The 24,749-nt window shown below is 36.7% G+C and overlaps 1 protein-coding gene across 5 annotated transcripts in view; it reads right to left on the bottom strand.

Moving 5' to 3' along the window:
* LOC113412787 (VPS10 domain-containing receptor SorCS1) overlaps window positions 1-24,749 on the bottom strand; it is a 432,049-nt gene that overhangs the window by 383,693 nt on the left and 23,607 nt on the right. The window lies entirely within an intron of this gene.

The raw sequence follows: 24,749 nt of genomic DNA, 5'->3' as shown, positions 1-24,749 counted from the left end.
CTTAGACAATTTAACTTTCCTGGGGGAATGACTGGACCCTGCTTTCTGGAAAGGAAGCAAAAACCACTGAAGGGATCTGGCATGAAGTCTGGCCCAGGGAACAATCCCAATGCAAGAAATTATTTTGCCCAAAAACTGAGAAACAAGGTCTAAAGTGACCAAACTCTTGCCCTGAATGCTCTTAATCATCCACTTAAGGCCGCTCAGATGCTCCTGAGAGAGAAACACTTGACACACCCCAGTGTCAATAATGGCCCCCAAATGTAGAAGACGCTTAGTAGGAGAGAAATGGCTCTCTTAAAACGCCTGTAAGCAACATGTTTATTAAGTCATTTCAGATTGAAAATTGTCCTCCACCCCCCACCCCCCAAGGCCTTAGGAATAACAAAAATTCTGGAGTAGTATCCCATCCCCTGTTGGTTGAGGGGAACCTCCTGAATGGCCTTTAGGTCCAGCAAATGCTGGATGGCCGACTCTATCAGACTCCGCCTCCCAGCATCTCTGGATACTGGGCAGGAGATAAAGAACCTCGGAGGAGTGGAGTAGAATTCCAGTGAAAGACCCAATCTGACAGTGGACAGAACCCAGACGTCTGAAGTAATACCCTCCCATTGGTCTGCAAACCACTCTAAACAGCCCCCAATGGGAATGGCATAAGCACAAGCACTAGCGAAGGTACAAGTGACTTTCTCCTCCTCGAAAGGATCACTTGGAGGAAAACTGCTACCTGCCTTTGCCTGAGCAATCTGGAAGAGGTCCTTGACGTTGATAGGCAGCTTCTCCCCTTGGACCGGAGCACACGCCAACTCCATTTACATCTGCCATCAGCTTGCCAGTTGCATAGCCAGCACATACGTCTGGCTGCCATTGAAGAAGCAATGGGTTTAGTGGCAAATCTGATGCTATGCAGAGTGGCATCAGTGGTGAACTCCATACCCACCATGATCTTGTTGATGTCCTGGTGGGCATGGACATCTGATGAGGGGATTCTATCCCGCAGCTGCTTCAGCCACTTGAGCAAAGTTCTTGTAAAGAAAGAAGCCGCTGTAGAGGCCTTGACAGCCCAGGCAGCCGCCAAATGGGAATGCTGAAGTGACTGTTCCACCCACTTTTCCTCTGCCTTAAGTACTTCCTCCGGGTCTGAAGGGGCAGAGGATGAGGAGGCCAAGGCTGCCACAAGAGCATTGACTGTGGGGACCTGAAGAGTCTTGGTAAGTTCAGGCCCCAAGAAGAACTTGCGATCAGAGGCCAGAGGATTGGGCCCTGTGGCAGGAACTTCAAGTTGTTTCTTCATTACCTTCAGGAACAGCTTTGGTGAAGGAACCACCTCCTTCCTTACTTCAGGTTCATCAAACAGAACATCTGATTCCTTAGGAGGAACTGTAGTCGATGTGTCATCATCTGCGCTTTTCAAATTGGCGGTGTTTCTAGCCTTGAACAACAAGGGACTAAATAAAAGAGTGTTTAAAACAACCAGTAAACACTGGAACTTCCTGTGAAGGGCCTTCATCCACTGACATATTGGATTCCGGCCATCAGGCTCCCCCACCAATGATGGAGCTACTGAGGCAGAAGGAGCGAAGTCTTCAGCCAATCCAGAAACTGGATCCTATATAAAGAAGCCTCGTTCTGACAAGAGAGCCTCACAAACCCAGGATCTTCTCTCTGACAAGTCAGAGACAGCCGAAGAATGTCGGGTCGCTCTCTGCAGACCTTCTGAGATGCCCTTCCTGATTGCCTTGTCTATCAGGAGTTGAAGATCCTAGCTTGACTGCTGCCTTCAGACAGAATTGCAGATGCGCCTCTCCTGGAAACATTAGGAGATCAAGTTTGAAAACCAGGTCTGGAAGAAGTTCCAGGCTCCTCCAAATTCACCTCGCTGAGTGCAGCCGGAGAAGATGGGCGTGCAGATAGTATGCGAGAAGAGGCCTGATGCACCTTGGCTATTTGCTTCTTGATGGCTTGATGGCGCCTGGAAGCATCCTTCTCCTCTGCTCTTGAGGCCTTCTTTACAGGCTGCTTCCCTTTGGTAGAAGCAGCAAGAGCCACCTTTTTAGGCTTGGACACTTTACAAGCTCTAGTTTCCCTTGGGGCTTCAGCCATCATGGAGCAGCAAGGCCAAATCTGGACTGGAAGTCCTGTGCCAGGAGGAGAGCACATGAAGGGATTTATGAAAGTATCTTCAGGGTAAATCTTCTCTATCCCCACACCAACCACCACTTTCTTCTGCCCAAAAGCACTTCAGTAGAAAGATTTTTCTTCCTACTGGGACTCCAACCCTCCTGGGCTTATTAAGACAATAGTGATAGACCATGCCCTGCCGGAAGCCCAGGGATAGGGAAACCAATCCCCCACTGGGAAATGTGAAATTATAGCTCCTACCCTTCGATGTCATCTGCAACTCCAAAAGCAACTGGTGGTGACCAAAGGCACGAGTGGTGGGAAGAAGAGGTCTTCAAATTGGCCTTCTCTTCAAAATGGCCAACAGTAGTTTTAAAATGACCCCCGGCCACAAGAAGACTTCAAAATGGCCTCCTTCTTCTTCTCCAGGGAGAGCTATGAATTCCCCCTGGCTTTCGTTGCTCTGCAAAGGCAGAGAAAAATACAGCCAAGACTTTAAGAGAAGACAGCTTCCAAATTCCTGCAGCTAGTACTTCACCATGGGGATGTACAAGCCCCACGGCACCAAATCTAGTGTGGCCAACACCCATGCCTTTAAAATGGAGAAAAGGCACCTCCTCTTCACCACGGACCCTGCAAACAGCTCTGCAGCTTTTCCACTATGGCGGAAGCCTCCACCCTTGCCTCTCAGGCTGTCTGGCCGTCCAATCACTCTCTTCACCCCAAAGAGCAAGAAAAATGGCCGCTGCCATTCCTTCAGGCTGCTTCGGATCTCCGGAACAGTCCTCAGCTGTTTGGCAGCCCCAATCATCAGCTGTACTGCGGGGCACCAAAATTCAAATCGGGAAGCAAGTGGAGACTTTTCAAAATAAAAAAAGGAAAATAAAGAAGAAATTGGGAAAATGTTGTAGAAAGGCTGCCTTTGGAAGGAAATTTCCAAAGGCAGGAGAGGCAATACCACATGTCCTTGTCTGCTAAGGACTGAGCACAAACTGGGGAGGAGTCACCCAGAGTGAGGCTAATAAGCCTTTTGCACAGATTCAGTCCTAATCAGATAAGGAAGAGTACTACCCATCCTATCCTGACTTCTCGCTGCCTTACAAGGGAAAATGGGAACATCTTGAGCACTAAAAAAAGACCTGACAACAATACCTTAAAACCTATGTGCAATTTCCTGAGATACGCAACTTCTTCAGAGGGCATATCTGAATCCAAAGAAACTATGCAATTGCTTCAGATTGCCACAGACAGAATTTGCTTAAATTTGTGTGCACTCCAGTACTTTTTGGGGATTCAGAGTGTGAGGTGAAAGGATTAATTAAACTCTATTCATATATTTAAGTATATATACTGTTTCATACATAATGAATGCGACACATGAGGCTTTAGTGGCTTGGCCTGGTTACTCTCCTGCTGATATGAGTCAGCAAATAGGGGGAGAAAGGGGAAGAGCAGCTTAATTACAGTCTTGTAGAGCAGATGTTCTATTGTGAGGTCTGATGAACTGACCTGACTCTATCAGGACTGATGTGAGAGATGTTGAGAAAGCAGATCAATTAATCCAACCTCAAAATAATGTTAAGGGCTAGAGTCCTGGGAGGACATACACTTCAACAATTGCAGAAGGACATTCTTCAATCTGACTGAAAATTGAAGAGAAAATGGAGGAGAGGAGGGAGGGGAAGGGGAGGACATGACAGGACAGGACAGGAGAACATTTGTACAGAACAGAGCGAATGGAATGACTGCAGATAAAAGTTAGAAAAAGAACTGTTGTTCAAGCAGGTTTTAGCTTCTGGTCAACAAAGAACAAAAAAATATAGGGGTGGCTTACTAGGAAGAAGTGAAGTCCCCGAGGAAGAAGAGTTCTAAGATCAAAAGGAAGACCTTGGCTGGCTTCAGATTGTGGCTTCACTCAATACCCAAGATAGAAGGTGGGGATTAGCTATCATGGTGAAGCCCTGATAATGGCGAAGGACTAGGCAGAAGATCCTGAGAGAGGTTCTTCCACCAATAGAGAAGCAGCAGATGTTCAGCTGAGCAGATCCAGGAAAAGGTTAAGCCACATTGAGCCCATTACAATAAAATTTCATCCCATTCTTTCCTTTCATTCTGTATCTTGTTAAGTTACCAAATAGGGAAGGGAATTGGAGTAAAGCAGGAACAAAAACAAAGCAGCTAGCAGAAGAGTCAAAGGGAAATATAGTCTCTAGGAGGAAGATTGACAACCAGAACTTTGTTATATATACTTGTTCTAAATAGTCTCACTATAAATAATAAAAAAAGCATAAAAGCCTGCACTGTCATATTTTTCCACATCAGCTGCTTCCATTATTGAGTGAAATAAACTCCAGTTTAAGAAGAGCATGTTGAGGTAATTCCCCGTTAGGAGAATGAGCGCATACAGGGAGACGTATTTGAGAGTAATGTTTGAATAATACACACACAGTACACAGAAACACTGTACAGTAAATGTAGGTTTTTACTTCCAGAAAGGTTTAAGCAAAGTCCAAAATAAGCAATCCAAAGTTATTCACAAGTTAAATCAGTCAGTTTTCAATCCAGGGATAATCCAAATATCAAAGTCCAGTGTCAAAAACAGTTCAGTAACAGACTTACATTAAATCCAGTAATATCAGTCAATTAGAAGAAATGGAGCAATGGCAATATTTTCCAACAGAGATACAGAGATACACTCACACTCTCTTCTGAGACTCAGACTAAACAACCCAGGTTTCTGGCTCCATCTTATGGCTGTTTGAGAAACCACACCCAATTGCATGCTCTTGCATTCCCTTAAAGATATAGTACTAAAATGTTTATCCTGGTTTATATATTTCTAACCCAAATACCTGTTAGGTGACTTATATTCCTAACAGAGCATCCTTACATGGAGACACCCTATCAAATAATAAGATCTCAGTTTTCAACTTTCAACTCAAAAATATATTTATTTTACCAAAAGCTACAAAATATATGACCTCATACCAACTGCAAATTAACTGTTATTAAAATAAAATACAAACAGATTTAATGTAAATATCAATACTAAAGCACATTTGACAATGCATTCAGTGATAGAATTATCCAGTTTGGCTTGTATATTAATATGGAACAATTAAACAAAGCACAAATTGATGTTCTTAGATGTCTTCGTGGTATAGGCTTATCTGAAGAACTGCCTATCCCCATCCATTTCCATCTGTCTAGTAGTTCTGCCACAGTAGATGTGACTCCTCTAAAACAGCATACCATCTATCTACCCACCCACCCCATATGGATGGTCTTTGTTCTCTTCTGGTTTCAGAAAGCCCTTAAAACTTGACTCTGTTCCCGAGGTTAATGCATTGGAGGACTCCTGTTGGGTTTTATTGTTGCTGTTATGGATATTTCTAGCACAGGCTGTGTTTTAGGTTTTTAACTATTTTACTGTTTCTGTAGGTTTAATAAATCCCTCAAAGTCAACTGGAGTGACCAGTCATTGCATACATAGATACATACATGTTTATATATGTAAGAATAAAGTTACTATATTAGTTTAAAGATTCATATACTCTGTATGTATATATATATATGTGTGTGTGTGTGTGTGTGTGTGTGTATGTGTACATTTATAGCTTTTAGCTAATCATGGCAAAACTGATGCCAGTCATAAGTGCAGTAAAAAACTTGTATATTCAGAGGACGATCTACAAAAATATTGTGCTATGTGAATCCTAGAATTAGGCATTATATAATTTTATACCCTATAATCAATATGCCATGCTGAATTTATGTTAGGTCTGTTGGGCAATTTAGAATGTATTTTAAATGATTCAGGCTACAACAAGTGTCTGTTGCCTGCATCGTCTCCAATTCAAAATGATCCACAGAACTCTGTAAATCAGGAGTGCAATGTGATGCAAAAAGGAACACCATGAGCCAAAAACAATTATTTTTAATAATATTTGTAACACTCATGTAAAGTTTGGAAGGGAAGTTGAAGAATTGGATTCATAAATTAATGATTCACTCTCTAATCAGAGTAGCTCTTGCAATCAGTTGTTCTAGTCACATATTTTTGGATGGATGGCAAAACTGAAAATGGAGGAAGGAGAAAAAGGAGATGTTTCTTTATACTGCTCTAGTTACATCTTAATGTACTATCAATTCCCTTTTTAAGAAGTTATTAATTTAAGAACTAGTTAATTTAAGAACTGTAATTTTTAACTTCTTTGTGTTTCCCTGTTTGCCCAACTTTCCAAGTTTTCTGTTTATTATATACTTTATTATATCTCAAAATGTTATTTTGAACATCTTCCTCCATCAGTAATTTATATTTACACACAGCATTTATTAACTCTTTTTACTTGCAAAATGGTACTATATAGAATATAATTGCTTATGATTATTTTCTGTTTTCCATGGACATGGTATTATTCTCCTATATATTTTGGACCTACAGATAGATAAGGATTTTGTTTATGTTCTATAGACTTCCTATAGAAGGTTCACATTGTTAGTTGAAACCAAATTAGTTGTTTATTTGAAGCATATTGGTGTTAGTTGGTTACATATATTATATTACTTATATTATATATTACATATATTGATCTTTGTTGCTTTAATTTTGACTTTGAGGATGCTACTGAAATCTCATCTCCCATTGATTTTGGTTGTCCAAAGGTCACAAAAGGTGATCATATGACCCTGGAATCCTGCAATTGTCATAAATATGAGTCAGTTGACAAGCACCCAAATTTTGATGATGAGGCCATGGGGATGCTGCAACAGTCGTACATTTGAAAAACAGTCATAAGTCACTTTTTTCATGCCGTTATATCATGTGAATGGTCACTAAATGAATGGTTGAAAGTTGAAGACCCCTGTATAAACTTTCAGCTCTTCCAGAAACATTTAGCCACACACTTATACACATAGACATTATACACATGTAGACATTATACACTTATACAGCCTATCTATAAAAGCAATTGATCTGAAAATGCTGCCATTTCAGGAATACATAGTGCATAAATGCATGCCCACTATGCACACCCACAATAAAAGTAATTGCAAAAGCATATTATTGCTTGAAATAACTAACCAGAATAGCTGAAAAGAATTCCACCCATCTAGGATTTCCTTTTAAAAAAATCTGAAATAAACTTTTTTCAAACACACGCACACATATACACAAGCATGGAGATGGGGTGGAAGAGAGACAGGACAAAAAAATACTGAAGTCGGAGGAGAGAGAGAGAAAGAAAGAGAGGGGGATCAGTTTGGTGCATCAAACAGTAAGGTAACCTCTGATCTCTTTATAATGGTAAGCATGTTGACATGGAGAAATATACAAATAGCTACAGTTTAGTTGTACGAATGTATATTATCAATCTTCTTGCCTTGAGAAATAAAAAAAAATGCTGCCTGAGACTCTCCACCAAATGAATACTCTTCTCATTAAACTCTTTCCCTCCTTCTGCCTCTGGGCTTTATTTCAACTTCAGGCTTGCCAAGAAGAGGGTGATCAAAGGTGGTTCTTCATTTTTAATCATAACCATTTCACACAATTTATCAATTTGGGGCCATGGCATAGACTAATACAGCTTGATTAGGAAGAGAAAAAAAAATCAGGGTTAGATACTTGAAGTAATTTTATAAATAGAAAATGTGTGTTTGAAGGAGAGCAATTTGAATGTGTTGACTTACACAGATTTAGAGGAAATAGGAGTGGGGGGAAGTAGTTTTGTATCCTAAACTACGGAGTCTGATTCATTTACTTTTAAATACCATGTTCTGCCTACGGCTCAAGAACTACAGCTTATGCCTCAATATGCTCACTGGGAAAAATAATGTGCTGTGCGAAAGGATGCTGTTCTAGCAAAAGAGAGATGGGTATTTCTTTCATCCTACCTTCCCCCCCACACACACACACCTTTTCTGCTTCCTATTTATCTTTTACCTAAGGGAGAAAACCGCTGCATTGATTTTCTTCATTATTAATGAAAAAAGCCACATCACAATTTTGCTGCTTGGAGGCAAACAGAAAAATTCTGAAGAAAGCCCTTTTATGATGGAGAATTTGATAATGCAAGACCAACCAATAGAGAACAATCATTTCTCAATTAAATCTCAATCTAAGACAGTTTGATATTATTATATGCATTTGATTGATGAATTTGTGGTACATTAGGGTAGTTATAAGGTTTCTCCAGGATCCTGTCATATCATTTGCAGACAGATGTCAGCAGTTAAGTCCTCAACCAACAATTCAATCACACTACATATTATTATTATTATTCCTTCCATTCTGTCTTTCTACCCAGAGGGCACTCAAGACAGCAATCCATTAAAAAAACATAAACAATTAAGGACTGATAAAATAATTTTAAAAGCCAGTATGATCCATGTCAAAAAGAAAAGTCAAGACTAAAGAAGGTGTTCTTGAATGCACTCTTCCTTTGTTTTATTCTATAACTGTATCTCCCAAAACATCACATAATTGCATCAAGCAAGACCCTGAACAAGGGGGAAAAAAAGGATGGGAAGAGACAGTGTTGAATATTGTAACCCAAATACATTAATGAATCTGTTCATTACATTTTTATAGTCTTATCCTTAAGTACTATATTACTCAAACACATCTTCTTGCTTCTCTCATGATCTATACACAGTCAAAGCAATTTCTTGATCTTTTTAATAATCAGAATACAATTCACATGGCTATCATGGCAAACAAAAAATATAATGCATTACAGCATTATGAATTTTATTAGCATTTTTATTGTATTTTGTACAGTATATTTTCTCAGGTTAAAAACTTATCTTAAGGCCCTGCCGATCAGATCAACGCAGGAAATTAAGACATGAATCACTTAAGATGTTGAAATAAATTAAAAAAGAACTATTTAACTAACAGTGCCAAGGAAACAACAAGCTACCACTGCAGAATTTGAAATATGGATATATGTCTAATTATTATGCATTCAGGAGAAGAATGCTTGCTACATTTATACCAATTGAAAGTTCCATGCAGTCTACATGAATAGACTGCATACAGCAGAATATACAGCAGATATAGCAGAAAAAAGTAAGCATGTAACTGAAATAATGCTAATTTGTTTAGAAAAGCTCACAGCACACTCTAGGCAAGACTCTAATGAAGCCTAAACCAAAAGCTGATGTTAAGGATCAGAGCCTAATCCCTATAGACCAGCAACAACTCTTTGGCTGAATTACAGAATCAGTCGATTGTGAGATAGGCAGCATATAAATTTAATTAATAAATAAAATTTTCACCTTGCAAATTTAGGCACTGATCAGGGTTCAACAGTTTCCTTGAAGTCTTTTATTTTTAATTGTGTGTGTGTGTGTGTGTGTGTGTGTGTGTGTGTGTGTGTGTGTAAATTATGTAAGCCACCCAAAGTCACCTAGCTGGCTTTCATGACTGAAGTGGGACTTGAACTTATGGTTTTTACCATGTGCTTAAGCCCAACTTCCCTTATCTGGTTCAAGTGACATTTTCCCTTTGTTTTCTTAACAACTAGTTTCCTTCTTACCACACAGAAGGGATCTTTTCAACAAGGTTCCTAGCTTTTTGTCCTCTCTGCTTAGTTTATATTTGCTACATGGTCTACATATGACTCCCATTGAAAACCACTTGGAAGTTTCAACTGGCCCCAAGTTGAAGCCTGGTTAATGTGGCAGTGTGATCAGTGATGCAATGGCATGCCCACATGAGATATCTGCTCTTGACATACACTGGTTACTCGGAGTGCAACTCAAAGTGCTATTTGTACTGTAAACTTATAAAGCCCTATGTAACATAAGATCTGGATATTTCTGATACTACTTGTCTTCTACAGTTTCTGCCTGTCCAGTACAATATGGCAGAGTATTTTATTGGTCTCTTGATTAAACATGCTTTTTAAAACTCTGGAAGCACACTTTTTTCTATAGCAGCACCTGCCTTCTGGAATTAGGTACTCCTCAGACCTATACAATTTTCACCCTGATGATGTCCCAGAAACCCTTAAAGACTTGTCTATTTACTTGAGGTAGGGTGCATGGAAAGAAAGAGAGCTACAGAGCTACATTCAAAATGGTTAATAATTAGCAATTTCTGTCAAGAATCTGAGAGAAAATATTTGTCACAAGTATCCCAATTAAAAGACTGCTTTCTAATACAATGTAGTTTGTGATAAATATACAGCCAATAGACCAACAGAGACGAGATGGGAAGGAAAGGGAGGGAGGGAGAAAGAGAGACAGACAGACAGACAGACACATAGAATTAAAAAGTATTATGTAACGTATTCCATGTACAATAGAGTTGCAGCTGTATATGAAAGGGTACCTATAGGCCTATTTAAGGTCTAGATATCTGTATTGTACAACAAATATTCAAGGATATCTGAAACTTCAGAGAGAAAAACATCTGGCCTACTGCAATATTCTTGTATGACAATTATGGTGTGTTTTTCATAAGCTTTAGGGGTCTACTTTTAAAAAATGACAAAAGAAATTATTTTAAAAAATGACCTGATTTGTTTTCACTGAAGTGAAAGGAGGTGTTGTTTGCTAGTAGACAAATCAGATGGTATTAAATGTGGACATTTACCCATATATTCCTGTTGCCAATAAACTGCCTTACTGCAGGGAAATCTGATTTTTATCCTAAAAGTATCCAATTAATTTTTAGCACTTTGGGACTCATATGCTTATTTGCATTAATCCAGCCAATTGCCTTGTAGTCCTAATTCAAGTTGCCATCCAGTGACTATACAATGAAGTGTTCAATCATCCAGTCCAAGAGACTATTTAATTCCCGCAGTCATTTGCTTCAGTTTTGCTTCTAGATAATGAAAGAACATGCAGCCATTTCAGACACATTAAAAACACTTTATAAACAAATATGCTTTTCAAAAAATTACAGAGTTGCCTCACATACGACTATTATACTAGCAGAAGTTTTTAATCTACTATTGCCATTTGGGCATGAAATTTGACATAGCATGGTGAAGTAAGGATGGTAGCCCTAGACAGACTTAAAACTTAAATTGGTTCATTGTTCAAAACAATATTTTACCTGGAAAACTAATTGCAGAAAGGAGACAGGAAATGTTCCAGATGAGAATATAAGAAAATATGACGTTCAATAAATAGATTCCATTATTCAATGATGCAGTACAGTAAGCAATCCTTTCTATCTACTATGAGAGATAGGTAGTTAAGACTTTATTCCCAAAATAAATGTAACTGGATAATTTACCCTATCCAGTATTATACTACATATGGGTTAATCTTGGGTGAATTTAGAGATCCATCCAATTTAATAGACAATATTGTAATAAACTTCCAGTTAAACCGTTTGATGAAAATATTTATTATTTTAATTTTTTTTTCAAATTTTGATTCTTGACCATCTCCAAGTCAGTTTTCTATGCTCTGCATTTCATGTCTAGCTATCTTTCTCCTTATTTGGATTCTTCAGCTGAACTGTAAAACAGGGCTGTCAAACTTCAAAGAGGTGCTTCATTTTATGAAGGTTCAATCACTGCATCTCTTTGAAATGCCTAGTTGAAGAGGAAACAACCCTCTGTTTTTAAATATCAAAACAAGGTGGCTGGTTGAGGGAATCTGAATATGCCTCAATATTTCTTAATGAAGTGTCAAGAGGGAGCATGCCTATTTCTCATATCTGTTATAAATAAATATATATTTGAGATTATCTAGTTCCAATATGCTCATTTATTGTAAAATCATATTTTCCAGCAATTGTGTGTGAAGCAGATCAACCAGCTGGACCACAGCAGCATTATGCTCTTCATGTGGACCTCAACTTAGCCAAAAATCCTCTGAAACAAAAAAAATTAAGCTTACTAAGTGTTATTCCTTCCTTCTTAAGAAACAGACATAAAACAGTATTAAGAAACAAAGGGGTGAAGAGAAGCATCAGATATAAAAACATGGGCTTCAAGGTGTGTTTCTGGCACATTGACTGCTTGCTTTGGCTTCATTAAGCCATGCTGACCCCAAATGAAAAAATAATGTTTTAGTCTATATTACTGCAGAAGATTATGAAAGCCATATCATTGTTTATAGGATTTCTTCCCCATCAAGGTGTAATAGGATTCTGTTTTCAAAACTAATCACAAGAACCTGCCATTTGAGCAAATTACTTCTGTGTTATTTGATTTTCCCTTCAATGAGAAATAGCAATTTTGGAAATCAATGTTGATTTGATTGGTCAATTGCCCTGCCTAATTTTTGGAACTATTTGAAAGAGCCCAATTAAAAGAAAATCTACTTGAAATTCTCCTGTACTGGTAATGACAGAATATCTCCAACTAGAACACTACAAAATCAGATTTTTTAATGTATAAAATATAGTTTTCCAGACTCAGGAGCATTTAGAAGAATCCAAATGCAGTCCAGCCAAGTATTTGCCTATATAAAGCCCATAAACAGGATAAAAACGTAATTGTGCCTTCCTACAACAAATTATATTAAAAACTTGTATTTCCAAAGTAGTACATAATCAACATGATTGCTAACCACCAATAGCCTTTGCGGTGCTTAAATAAAAATATTTTATTTCTGTAAGCACGAATGAAGAAAAGCTTTCAGAGCATTCTTCTTCTTATATTCAAGAAATGAGAGAATGTTCTCTCCTTTTCTAGGTTTCAGAGAAATAAATAGTACCCAGGGGTGGGATTCAAATTTTTTAACAACCGGTTCTGTGGGTGTGGCTTAGTTGGTGGGTATGGCTTGGTGGTCATGTGACTGGATGGGTGTGGTCAATTCAACTTCACTCACATTGAGGCACGCATCTCCTCGCCTGGCCTCTCATGACTATGGGGATGCTGCAACAGTCACAAGTGTGAAAAAGGGTCATAAGTCACTTTTTTCAGTGCCATTGTAACTTTAAATGGTCATACCTCACAAGCAAAGTACCAGCAAAGGAGTCAAAAAAACTCCAGAGAAGTTCCAGAGACAGGAAGTCTCATCCTGCCAAGAATGTAATAAGAGTTAATGGAGAGGCAGTTTCTGTAAGCAACACCAGAATGTTTCCTTCCTGCCTTCTTACAGCATTAGGCCAGTGATTTCTTCTAACAACCAGTTCTCTGAACTGCTTAGAATGTTAACAACCGGTTCTAGCGAATAGGTGCAAACCTGTAGAATCCCACCCCTGATGGTACCTGAACTGTAAAACTGGGGAAGCAAGGGCATAATAGACATGAGAAGACCACTTGTTTCCATCTTCAATAATATATCTTGCTTGCTCAGCAAGACCTTTTATAAGCAAATGCCATCTTGCTTTTCCTCATAGCATATAGTGAAAAGGTACTGTGAAATAAACTGAAGACATTCAAAGAAATCCATGTGTCTCATCCAGGAGTTGGAACTATGATTCTATTAAGATTTGAAGGACATGTCATATAAAACTAATAAAGATCAATGAAAGTCCATACTCACGTTTTGGTTCCCTAAGAGCACTAAAATGCAAAGCTCATCATTTGGACTGTGCTTGGAGCCTAGTAGTATTTTACATTGTGTCTTTGTTCCCTGATGGTTAATTTCAGCTCTATAACAGGAAATGGCTTTCCTGCATGTAGTCATAACTGCTTTTAGGTATAATTTATACTCATGGTAATATGGTCTTCTAGGTGAACTTTCCTATAAAGTTCTGTCTGCTGCATTGCACTGTCTTAAAATGGCAGGAAGAGGATTCTGTTTTCAGACTTTATTGTTCAATCTATTCCATACCAAGAACTACCTACAAATCTAAGCTAATGAAGTCTTCCTTCTCACTCAAAGGTCTATTCCACTTCAGAGAAGTTTTTTCATTCTACTGATAAATATGACACATAAATCTGTATATTTTCTCTTTATGTGTGATGCTGTGATAATCCCTACAGAAATGAAGATGCCATGTTTTCCTCCCGCTCCTATTTCTTTTCAGAGAGAAAGTCCTGGTTAAACTAATAAGCATAATTTGCTAAATCTATCCCTCATGCATAAAACACTACTAAAAGGAATGGTCCACTAAGCATCAGTATTTCTTTATGTAATATGCACAATAAAGGTCAGAAAAGAAGACTGTAATGGTCCCCTTTGGGCCTTAAAATCTATTAGTGTAAGCCCAAAACTGAACTAAGCAGATAGAAATGATGCAAATCACAGCTTTTTTTACAGAGTGGGAGGAAAAAGTATGAAAAGGGAGAATGCTCATATTTCCTATAAGAGCAATCGGTTTGCCACTACAGAAGCCAGCCATATTTGGGTATATTTAAAAACAACATTGTTCTCTGAGGCAAATGCTGAAATGAAAAGCTCATTAAACATCACACAATTAACTCATGTAAACTATTTGCTCTATTGAACAAAGTTATTTGGGTGATTGTAGTGAACCTGGAAATGCACCAGGAAATGCCCCCACTAAAAAAATCTTGTTAACAATAAACTAAAATCTGAGCTGGTTTTGTAACACCTGGATTTTGAATTTTAAACAAGTAAATAGTGGAATCATACGCCTGTTTATTCAAATTAAAGTCATACTATGTTCAAGGGGCTTATTTCCTTGGAAATATGTTTAGATTTGCATCTTTAGTAAGCAACTTTATGTACAATTGCCTAGCAGTGAACCTTGTTAAACAAAATTGCCAGGATTATAGTAAACCTGCTCAGGCTAACACCCTTAGTGTTCTACAAAAATGCTATTTGTACCATTTGAGCATTTAAACAGTTATGAACACTAAGAGAATAATTGGGGTTGCTTTTCCAAGGCTTTCCTATCTTGTCTCTCAAAATAAAAAGAATTCATTCAACTTTGTTTTCTATTTCCTTTCATTTGAAGTCAGGTATCTTCATATTTGTAATTTCCTGTGACTGTTATGTTCGTTGTTGCACTATTATGGGGCAAAAAACACCCGCCCCCAAACTCTCACTTATCTTATCCAGTCCCAGAAAACAGCTCTCCAGTGGCTCTTCAGCAGAAAGCTAGTCCCTGATAAATTCAAGAGGATAAACAAAATCCATCTCAAAATCCATCTCTTGGCTTCACCAAGCTAATGTAGGTAGGTGTAATTACCTGTATCCCTTATCTCTTGTTTACAGATTGAAGCCACAAATCTAAAGCTGGAACTACAAATAAAATAGATGATTCAAAAATGCATATGAGCTGATTACTTCCACTTATACCAGAGAAATAAGTGGGACTGCCTTTTAAATTCATGACTGAGCCAATGAAGCAGCAAATAGACTAAAATATGAGGAGCTAATCTATTGCTATGGCTCCCTTATGATCTCTTACATTTGTGATGTTAACAACCCACATGGTATATAATCAAAAGGGTGCATCTCACCTTTTTTATGTTGGCGAAATAAGCAGCAAATGTTGGCACTTTTTTTTCATTGTGATACCATTGTTGTCATGGGGACCAACATGTTTGACATGTGAAAAAGAATGTAATAATGAAGCTACATATTCAACCAGTTTTTGTTTCAAACAAAGTTCAAAACAAAAAGCTTTTAGTGGCCAGCTATTCTTTAAATAGGCATTCATAAGCACAAGCCTTCTTGCTAAAAATTAAGCTTGAAAAGCTATCATAAGTCCTTTTTCATTTCTCAGCAATCAATTATAAAATTCTAAGTTTACATAGTATACTATGGTTCTAAACAACATTCAGACAATTCTGTAGCTGATAACAATTCATTTTGTTTGGAATACTTATTAAGGATTTAATATATAGCCTATAGGCAAGGCTTGAGAATCAGATGTTACCATCAAACTATTGTTACAAGGAAAAAAAGACCTCTGTTTCTTTGCTTTTGCCTTATCTACTAAATTAATAGTAAAGATGTCTGATAGTTCTCTATGGTAGCTTGATGTTTACAAATAATTCCAAATGAATTATAATAAGTTGTAGTAGGAACCCTAGAAGTTGTTTTATTCCTTCTTTCTGAAGTCCAAATATCAGTTTTATTTTCCTATATTTTTGTTTCAAGAGCTCTTAAACTCTATCCACTTGTTTTCAGAGAATTTCATGCAAACAGAATAAACATCAGGTTACAGTACAACTGGGTGACTGGTTTCAAGATTTGAAAAGGTTCCTTGATCCTTCTGGCCTGATCCTCTGAGCTCCATATTAGCCACCTAGCATCACAAGTTCTCAAACACAAGAACAACCTAATGACACTCTTGTATTTAGGGTTAAGATAATGGATGAGTGCAAATTTGGCTCCTCTTCAGAAGTGCTGCTACTTATCCTAGAAATCTATCCTAGAAATTATCTGTTCTCTTTTTCAGACTGTTCTTGTGAACATGTTCTGTCTCTGTCTGCCGGGGAAAACTTGGATATTAGATCCTGTTTAGTAGATAACTAATGCCTGGAAAAAAAAGATACACATAAGTTTTTGTAGTAATGTCCTGAGATAGAAGCATAGGACAGAAATCATATCTTAGAACAATGGGAAGAGTCAAAAGAAGACAAAAAGGGGAAATAGTTGGATCTATCTGTGTGTGAGAATGACCTTGGGAAACAGAAGGATAAACCACAAGCTGGAAGACTGGTATGTAAAAGATATCACAGTCCATTGAAGGAGAAGGGACATTGGAAACATTTCAGAAGGGACCCTCATTAGGATAAGTAAAAGGTTAGGAAGAAATATTTTCACGGGCAGGGTTCTATTATTGTAATTATACAATAAAGACAGAGTTAGTATTCATTGTTCTGCTTCTTGCCTAGACTACCTAAAAGGGCTGTGACACCCACTTTATGGAACATTCTCCCTCATCCACCCAAATAAGGCTGGCTTGATCCCTTTTGACTTTTCAAAGTTCCCTCAAGACCTGAGCACCTAAGAAAACTGGTGAAATATTGTGCAGATTCCATTGTAAGTATCACCTAAATAACCCATATAATTCCCAATACTTATATTTAATTATTTTTGTTTTATATTTTATAAGGTAAAGCATTTACTAGTGATATTATTATCTTGTGAATATTAATCATTTTTACCTTTATTGCCCAGTCACTTTTTTGTGAAATAGGTAGCCATATAAATTTGATGAAAAAATAAATAAAATTTGCGTGTCAACACTGAGGCATATCCTTTCCAGTTTGGCTTAGATTTGGCTTTGGTTGGTAGATGGCCTTAGTATTTTTGATGAATGATAAGAGAACTGAGACCTTGTTCTTTCAATGTTTTATGCGATTGATGACCATAATATTATTCTGAGGCACTTAGAACTAGTTGTTGGAGGCATCATTTTTGCCTGATTTTGCTCCTAGCTTTGCAAGATTTCTCTCTGCCATTAGGTATTAGAAAGAACAGGTTTGTGACTATTTGTCCTTAGTATGCAGATAATACCATGCTTAACCTTCCTGCAAACTCAAAAATGTACTTCTTGAGAGACTGTAAAGGAATGGACATTGGAGACCAAAGATGAAGCTGAATTTAGACACGACAGAATTTTTGCTGATGCTGGAGGTTATTTTTCCTGTTAAGGAATAGGTTTTATCATGGATAAAGTTTTTTTTCTTATATAACTATTGATGCCAAAGTACATTAGTAGCCAGGATGGCTTTTAGTCAGCTTCAAGTAATAAAATAAGTTCAGCCACTTTTGAAGATTAGACATAGCATTAGAAATCCACAAACTATATACAGTACCTTAAGATTATCACCCTGGTAATGGATTGGAAATTGCAGTTAACCCAGGATGTAACTTGTTAAGTATGGAGAATAAGGGAGACCAGACATCTGACCAGTGACTTCAACTCTTTAATAAAGTGATAGACATAACAGAGCAATGCTATGGGCAGCAGTAACCCTTTTATAGGGTTAGCTGCTGCCTTATTAACCAATGAAAATGTGCAACAGGTTCAAACTACTGACCAATAAGGACAGTCCCAAAAGTGGCCAATCAGGGACTGGTTCTGGCCCAATCCCAAGTTGTTGTATAAGGACCAATCAAGTGTGCAGGTTTCAACCCCTAATTTGCATTTAGGTTATTCACTTTTATTGATTCACAACATAACTTTGGGTAATAAGTGAAATTTTCAGAAAGTGTCATACCACTCTCATGCAGTGGTGGGATTCAAATAATTTAACAACCGGTTCTCTGCCCTAATGATTTCTTCCAACAACCAGTTCACCAAACTGCTCAGAAAGTTAACAATCGGTTCTCCCGAACTGGTGAGAACTGGCTGAATCCCGCCATTGCTCTCATGTTGATCCCCACAGAAGTTGCTTTTTATTTACTTTAGGTACAAATTATGGGCAAACTATCTATCTACTTATATGGTTTCTGCCTTGTGCTGTTAGACCGTCAGATCAATACAAGTATGAAGGGAATTTTCACTTTTTATTCATTTGATTGAAAAAAAGCAGCCAAAGGTCAAAGAACTTTCTGCCAACAAACAATAGTTAATATCCAGTTCTACTTCATCTGAGTTTAATCTTTTATCGTTCATGAGTATTTCACTTTCAATAATTGATATTTTGTTTATAATTTATAGCTGAAATTTAATGGTATGAAGCACTGGACAGCTTTTAAAGTCGATATGAAATTAAGAAACAAAAATACTAGAATAGTAGTATACAAATTATATTCTTGTTATTATTGGAATATATTTGGTGTTTCACAATAATGGGCTGAATGTAAAACATACCTGCCAAAATCATGAGAAGCTAAGAAGTCTATCTGACTCTCAGTTTTAAACTTTAGTAATCAATTAATTATATTTGTTTTAGTGGTCAAACTTTCATAAGACAGCATCAAAGGAAGGGAAAGATGAATACAAAAATTTCAAAAGTATGTATATTTTGCTCCAGAATAACTGAACGGTGTTATTTCAGAACAGTGGTAAAATGATTAAAGAATTAGACTGGGAATGGAAATTCACATTTAAAACCTAGATTAAAAGATAAAATATAGAAATATATAAACCATCAGTTAAATAGATTAGAATCAATTTAAATAATAAAACTAGGAAGACATAGAAAAGAGCAAAACCTTGACTTAATATCTAAAAATTAAAAGAACAAGAGTATGATGAAACTTAATAAATTCCACAAGTTTCCACAAACTAGAAAGAGCTACAAAAAGAAACAGATTTTGAACAGTGGAGGAGGAAAGTAGAAAATAAATGTCTCCAGCCATTGTTCCTAATTGATGGATTTATATAACAGCACATATATTTTAGATGCTTTCATCCAAAGATATTTAGGATTGTAAAGGTCATAACCTTTTAGACTTCACTGAAATCTAATTGATAGTCTCAGTTTATACCATATGTCTGTCATTCAGCAGTATACAGTAAGTGAGGTTTATATTTTGCCCTTATTTTGGCATAATTTGTGTATGTGTGTGTGTGTTTTTCATTTTAGACTTGACAATGAAGATATTGAATTGGCAGGAAGCTTCTGCCTTTTAGAGTCAACAGTAAACCAGCAGTCAAGAAATACACTGCAGGCTAACACTTGGTAGAGCATCCATGAAGGCCTTGGAAATAATATTCAGATACAGGCCTTCTGTTGAGAAGTTGTGGCAAAGAAGCAGGGGCACATTGTGGCAGAGACTGCTAGCTAATTATCCCCTGTGAAGCCCTTCAGAAAAAGAAGAGAACGTGAGATTGCTCACTTGGACTTCAGACAGTTGCTCCATGAGTAGTCTGCGGATTTAGCATTTGGCTCATGAGTTGAGTGGTGAGAATCAAGGAAATTCAATCAAGCTCACAGTTGTAATGCAGCCTATATGGACATAAGGTTCTTATGAGCCACATTTTCCACTATAATTAATTTACAACTAAAGACAGATTTTTTGTTGTGGCAAGATAAGAGAATTCTTAACAAGAAATCACTGAAAAAAAGTTTAAAATGGATAAAGGGAAAAGTTATTTTGAAAGGAGATTGTGTGTGTAAATGCATGTGTGAAAGTACTTTTGAACAAATTGGAGTAAAAACAGACAAATGAATGAGACCTTAGTGTCAATGGTAATAGTGTTTACTATTAAAGAACATATACAATTGATAAACTTTACAAAACAATATGAGCCAAACTGTAATGCTGACTGTTGCTATGGAATTGTTGATTGTGATACTGACCGTAACCATGGAGTGCCACCTGTGATGAAAGTTTTAAGAACACCACACACACACACACAAAAAATAAAAATAAAATCAAACAGAACCTTGCCTCCACACCCATATATCCTTATTTGGGAAATTATAGAAATGAAATAAATAATGAATGAATGAAAATAATTAAACATTCAAATTATTTCATTATGTTTTTATAACTGTTTCTATCTAAGCTTTGGCAATATACAATAGTCAGCTTTTTCATACAACTTTCAGGCATTTAAGATAATCATGAATTCATAAGTACACTCAGAAAATTCAGTAAGATTTGAGTTTATTTGAGTTCATGTGTGGGTGTGAGGGGAATAAATTGGGCACGAAAATTGGGATAGCCATTCAGATATAGAAGTTCTAATCCACCATTATGCCCCGTTTAATTCTACTAATGTTTGAATGAAGGTATTTTCTCATGTTCTCACTCGATACCATTGGAAATGCTGGAGTTGATTTTATTCTATTTGTTCTATGTATTGGAATACAAAATGTTTTAAGATACCAAAAAAATGATCATGATAAATGAAAGCTATAAATGCTTCAATTAGAGATGTCAGTTATGTTGCACTGTAAATAGCCAACCAACAGATTACAGTAAATGCTAAATATTGTGATCAGAGGCCAGTTAGTATGAATGAGTTATATATAACATCACTTAACCATGTGTAATGTTAAATTTTAATTCCAATAATCTATATGACAAAAAATAATTGAATAATAGGCACAGAGAATGACAGCCATCTTGCCAGCTTACTTCTATTTGAAAGGAGCACTATGATGGCTATCCATTGAAATGTGCCTAGTATAATATCATCCCCATCCAAAATGAACATGGAACAAAGAAACTAGGAAGTTTTCACAAAAATTAGAAGAATCATTTGGTAGCTCTCAATTATCTGTATGCTGATTTTCTCTAGACTTTGGCAGCTAACCCCTATGTGCAAAAGGGAAAATGAAGCTACAGAAAGTTGCCTGTCCTGCATGTTACAAGGGTTATTTGTGGACCAAAGAGATGTTCATCAAGATTTATGTGCTCCAGGGCAGCACTCCAGCAAATTATGGGGAATTGTACACAGCTATTAACAATGCAATAAAAAAAGAAAGTAATTATCACTTGCATCATTTACTTGCTCCATCTGAAATACAGAATGCTTGCATTTTGCAATGACCTCTTATATATATTATATGATCCTCACATATTTTGTGCTGCTTTCAGCTAAACAGGCCTTTATTCTTCCAATATACTACTTGCCCAGTTTTCTAATACTGAATGACATCATGAATATTGTATCACAACATAGCAGGAAATCAAATCTATTTTGTAATGGAGGAAGAATCAAAGTAAATTGTATTCAGCCAGTTGCTTTCTGTAACAAATCTATACAAATGCTTCATAGTTTTTTTCACCACACTATTTTACCACAAAATAATGTTAATCTATTCTTAACTTTAAAAAAAGGATTTTCACATCTTGATTCCTCAAGTTTGATCTTCTACATAATGTTAGGATTTACCTTCCCAGAATGCCTGGCTAGCACAACAATACTTAAAAATCTTCTGAAAAGTTAGGTTTGTATTAAAATATGTTAAAATGTAATTAGAGAAATATGGCTTCTATAGAATTTATTTATTAGATTTATATCCTGATTTTTATTCATGCTATTTTTCCCCTTTAGAACTAAATTCAGAATCATTCAGTGAGCTTCTGTGATTGAAGGTAGGAAAGTATACTGTTGTAACCACAAGTCATAATATATAATACAATACTGTACTTTATAATACTGTATAAAGTACTATAAAATGATAGCAAAATAGTAAGATTGCAAAATGAAATAATAAAAAGAATACTGGATGCAAGAAATTTAAATAAGCTAGAGCTTTAAGCTAGAGCTTTAAGCTAGAGCTATGATTACAAACTTAAATATTTTTGTTTAAATTTAAATGAGGGGACAGTAAAAACAGCAACCTGGTTGCCAACAGTTAGAAACACCTCTGCAAGAAGCTAGTTCAACAGTTGAAGGCCCAAGACATTGAGTTTGCCTATCATGAACAATTTGGCCCTAATCTCATTGTAAATAGGGCACCTGACTAACATCACAAGTTATTCAACAGGGAACTTACAAAAATTCCCTGAGATATATGCTGAGGGACTGCTCTGCAGATGAAGGCTATAAAAGTATTTTTTCACTGAGATATTGATAATATTAACCAGCTGCTGAGAGACTTTTATGTGTTCATGTTATGTTACCAAGATGAATATTTCGATGGCAGTGCTGCAGTGGGATCTTTATTGGTATTCCTTTCAAAAAGTCAATCACTAATATTTTCTCTATCAAGATTTAAGTTCTCCCAAAGCTCTTTCAAGTCCTAATCATCTCACAGTGGAATTATTGCTCTACATTAGGGTACCCTGAAGACCATTCAGAAGCTACAACTGGGGCAGAATGCAGTGATGCAGCAGTTTTGGGGGACTCAAGGATTGCCCATGTAACCACTGCGCCATGAAGTTTAATTTAGAGCAGCCTGCAATCAGTTTTATTTTTCACTGTGAATGTTCCATCACCACATGGCTTTTTAGATTTTTCTCAATACCTATAGTTTCCTGTCTTTTTATTAACAGGTCCATCATAGCTGGCTTTTCCATCACCTGGCCTTTGTCACTTCCTCAATCCTAAGGATTCACACATGTAATCAGTCTCTTCTATCCCGATTGAAAATTATCCATAGAACCACTTTATCCCATCTAATGTTCAAGAGGGAATAAGATTATCCTTAATTTTTCCCTCTTGCCACTTGTGTAGAACCTTATAACCATAGATGCAGCTAGTACAAACATAACCTTAGTCAGTCTGTTTGCCTGAAAAGATTACCAAACCTCAAAAGCTGACATCTAATAATCAGAAAAGTACTTTCTACTTCCAGTGGGATAATTTAAAACAAAACTTTTTCACCCTCATTCATCTGATTTATAACTTTTCCCCCTTTTGTGGATCAAGCAACTAAGAGCAAGTTATGCTGCCTCAAGCAGCTGCTGCCTGACAAGTTATGGTAACGATCTTAGCTTTCAGTTGCTTAAATCATTGTTTCTGTTACAACATGTCCATCACAAAGTGGCATTACAACAACTGTGTCAACATGCCTTGGCAGTGGGTTTCATAAGAAGAGAAAGGGAAAAGACAGCAAACAAAAAAGTTATTTTTTTACAAGGAAAGGGACAAAAAAAAAGGATCAAAAAAAGGATATTCCACTGGGAACAAGCTAACATGAACTGCTAGATTTATGAGGGAAATTGCTTTTTTGCTAAGAAGAAAATAATGGAGAAATTTTCATTATTGCCACAGGTAAACTGGAACAAGATAAAAAAAGCATTTTAATATGAAAATTGTATATTATGACACTAATTTACATTGTAATATAACAAATCTTTTGAAGGCTAATATTTCCTACTGGCTACAATAGCAAAAATATTTTGCAAAGGTGTGTTGGTTTTAGTGTGACCATTAAATGAAATATATAACCATATATCAGAAGGCAAGCATATTCAGAAAATGAATAACAAATAGTATATGAAAAAGATAAATAGAAAATAGTATGTCATCTACATAATATGCCTTTTCAGAAAGTATAGCCAATAGAACATAGATTGCTATCTGGCCAATTTCCAAGATCAAATTTCCCCACTCTGCCTTTAAGTTAAGATCTGCTTTAGTGGCCCTGCTGTACAATTCACCCAACCTTAATCTCTATTAAAAATTAAAAACAATGGTGCAAATATAGAATAGACTTCTCTCTAGCAACATAGCAGCATGGAACCCTTTATAATGGTCTTTTTTCTTTTTTCTACATGGAATATATATGTGTGTGTGTGTGTGTGTGTTTTCTTAAGTTTTCGCGGGTATTTATATGTATGGTATTCAGCTTTGTTCGGGTATTTTCCCACGTCATAGTAGTGGTGCTTTTAAAGTTGTAGCAACGTTTCAGCAGAATCTCATCTGCCATCATCAGGCTTCTATATAGTGTTCATCTGTGAGTCAGGCTTTTACAGTGATGGCAGATGAGATTCTGCTGAAACATTGCTGCAACTTTAAAAGCACAACTATAATGACGTGGGAAAATACCCGAACAAAGCTGAATTATATATATATAATATCTTGGAATTGTAAACCACTTAGACAGGGCACGTGTGTGTGTGTGTATAATTATTTTTATTCCAATAAATATTAATAACTAATAAAAATTAATTTTCTCCTGGTAGCATCTATTTCAGTATTGCCTCATTTTATCTGAAAACAGCCAATTTCATGCCCCACATTTCTGGGACAGCACGGAACAAGAAGTCCAACACTACAAAGGCTTCCATGCAAAGTTAATTTATTGGATTTTATTAGGCATCCTCAAAGTACTGTATAACTCAGAGTTATGTTGAGATTCATCTAATGTACAATCTTTGCCACAATAGTTGCCTCAATAGTGTGAAAAGATGGTGCTCTTCATCCCATATCA

This window comes from Notechis scutatus, chromosome 4 (assembly GCF_049901735.1).
Source record: "Notechis scutatus isolate UNSWTSFEM ecotype Mainland chromosome 4, rNotScu1.2, whole genome shotgun sequence".
Taxonomy (NCBI): domain Eukaryota; kingdom Metazoa; phylum Chordata; class Lepidosauria; order Squamata; family Elapidae; genus Notechis; species Notechis scutatus.
This window is presented reverse-complemented; position numbering and strand designations above follow the sequence as displayed.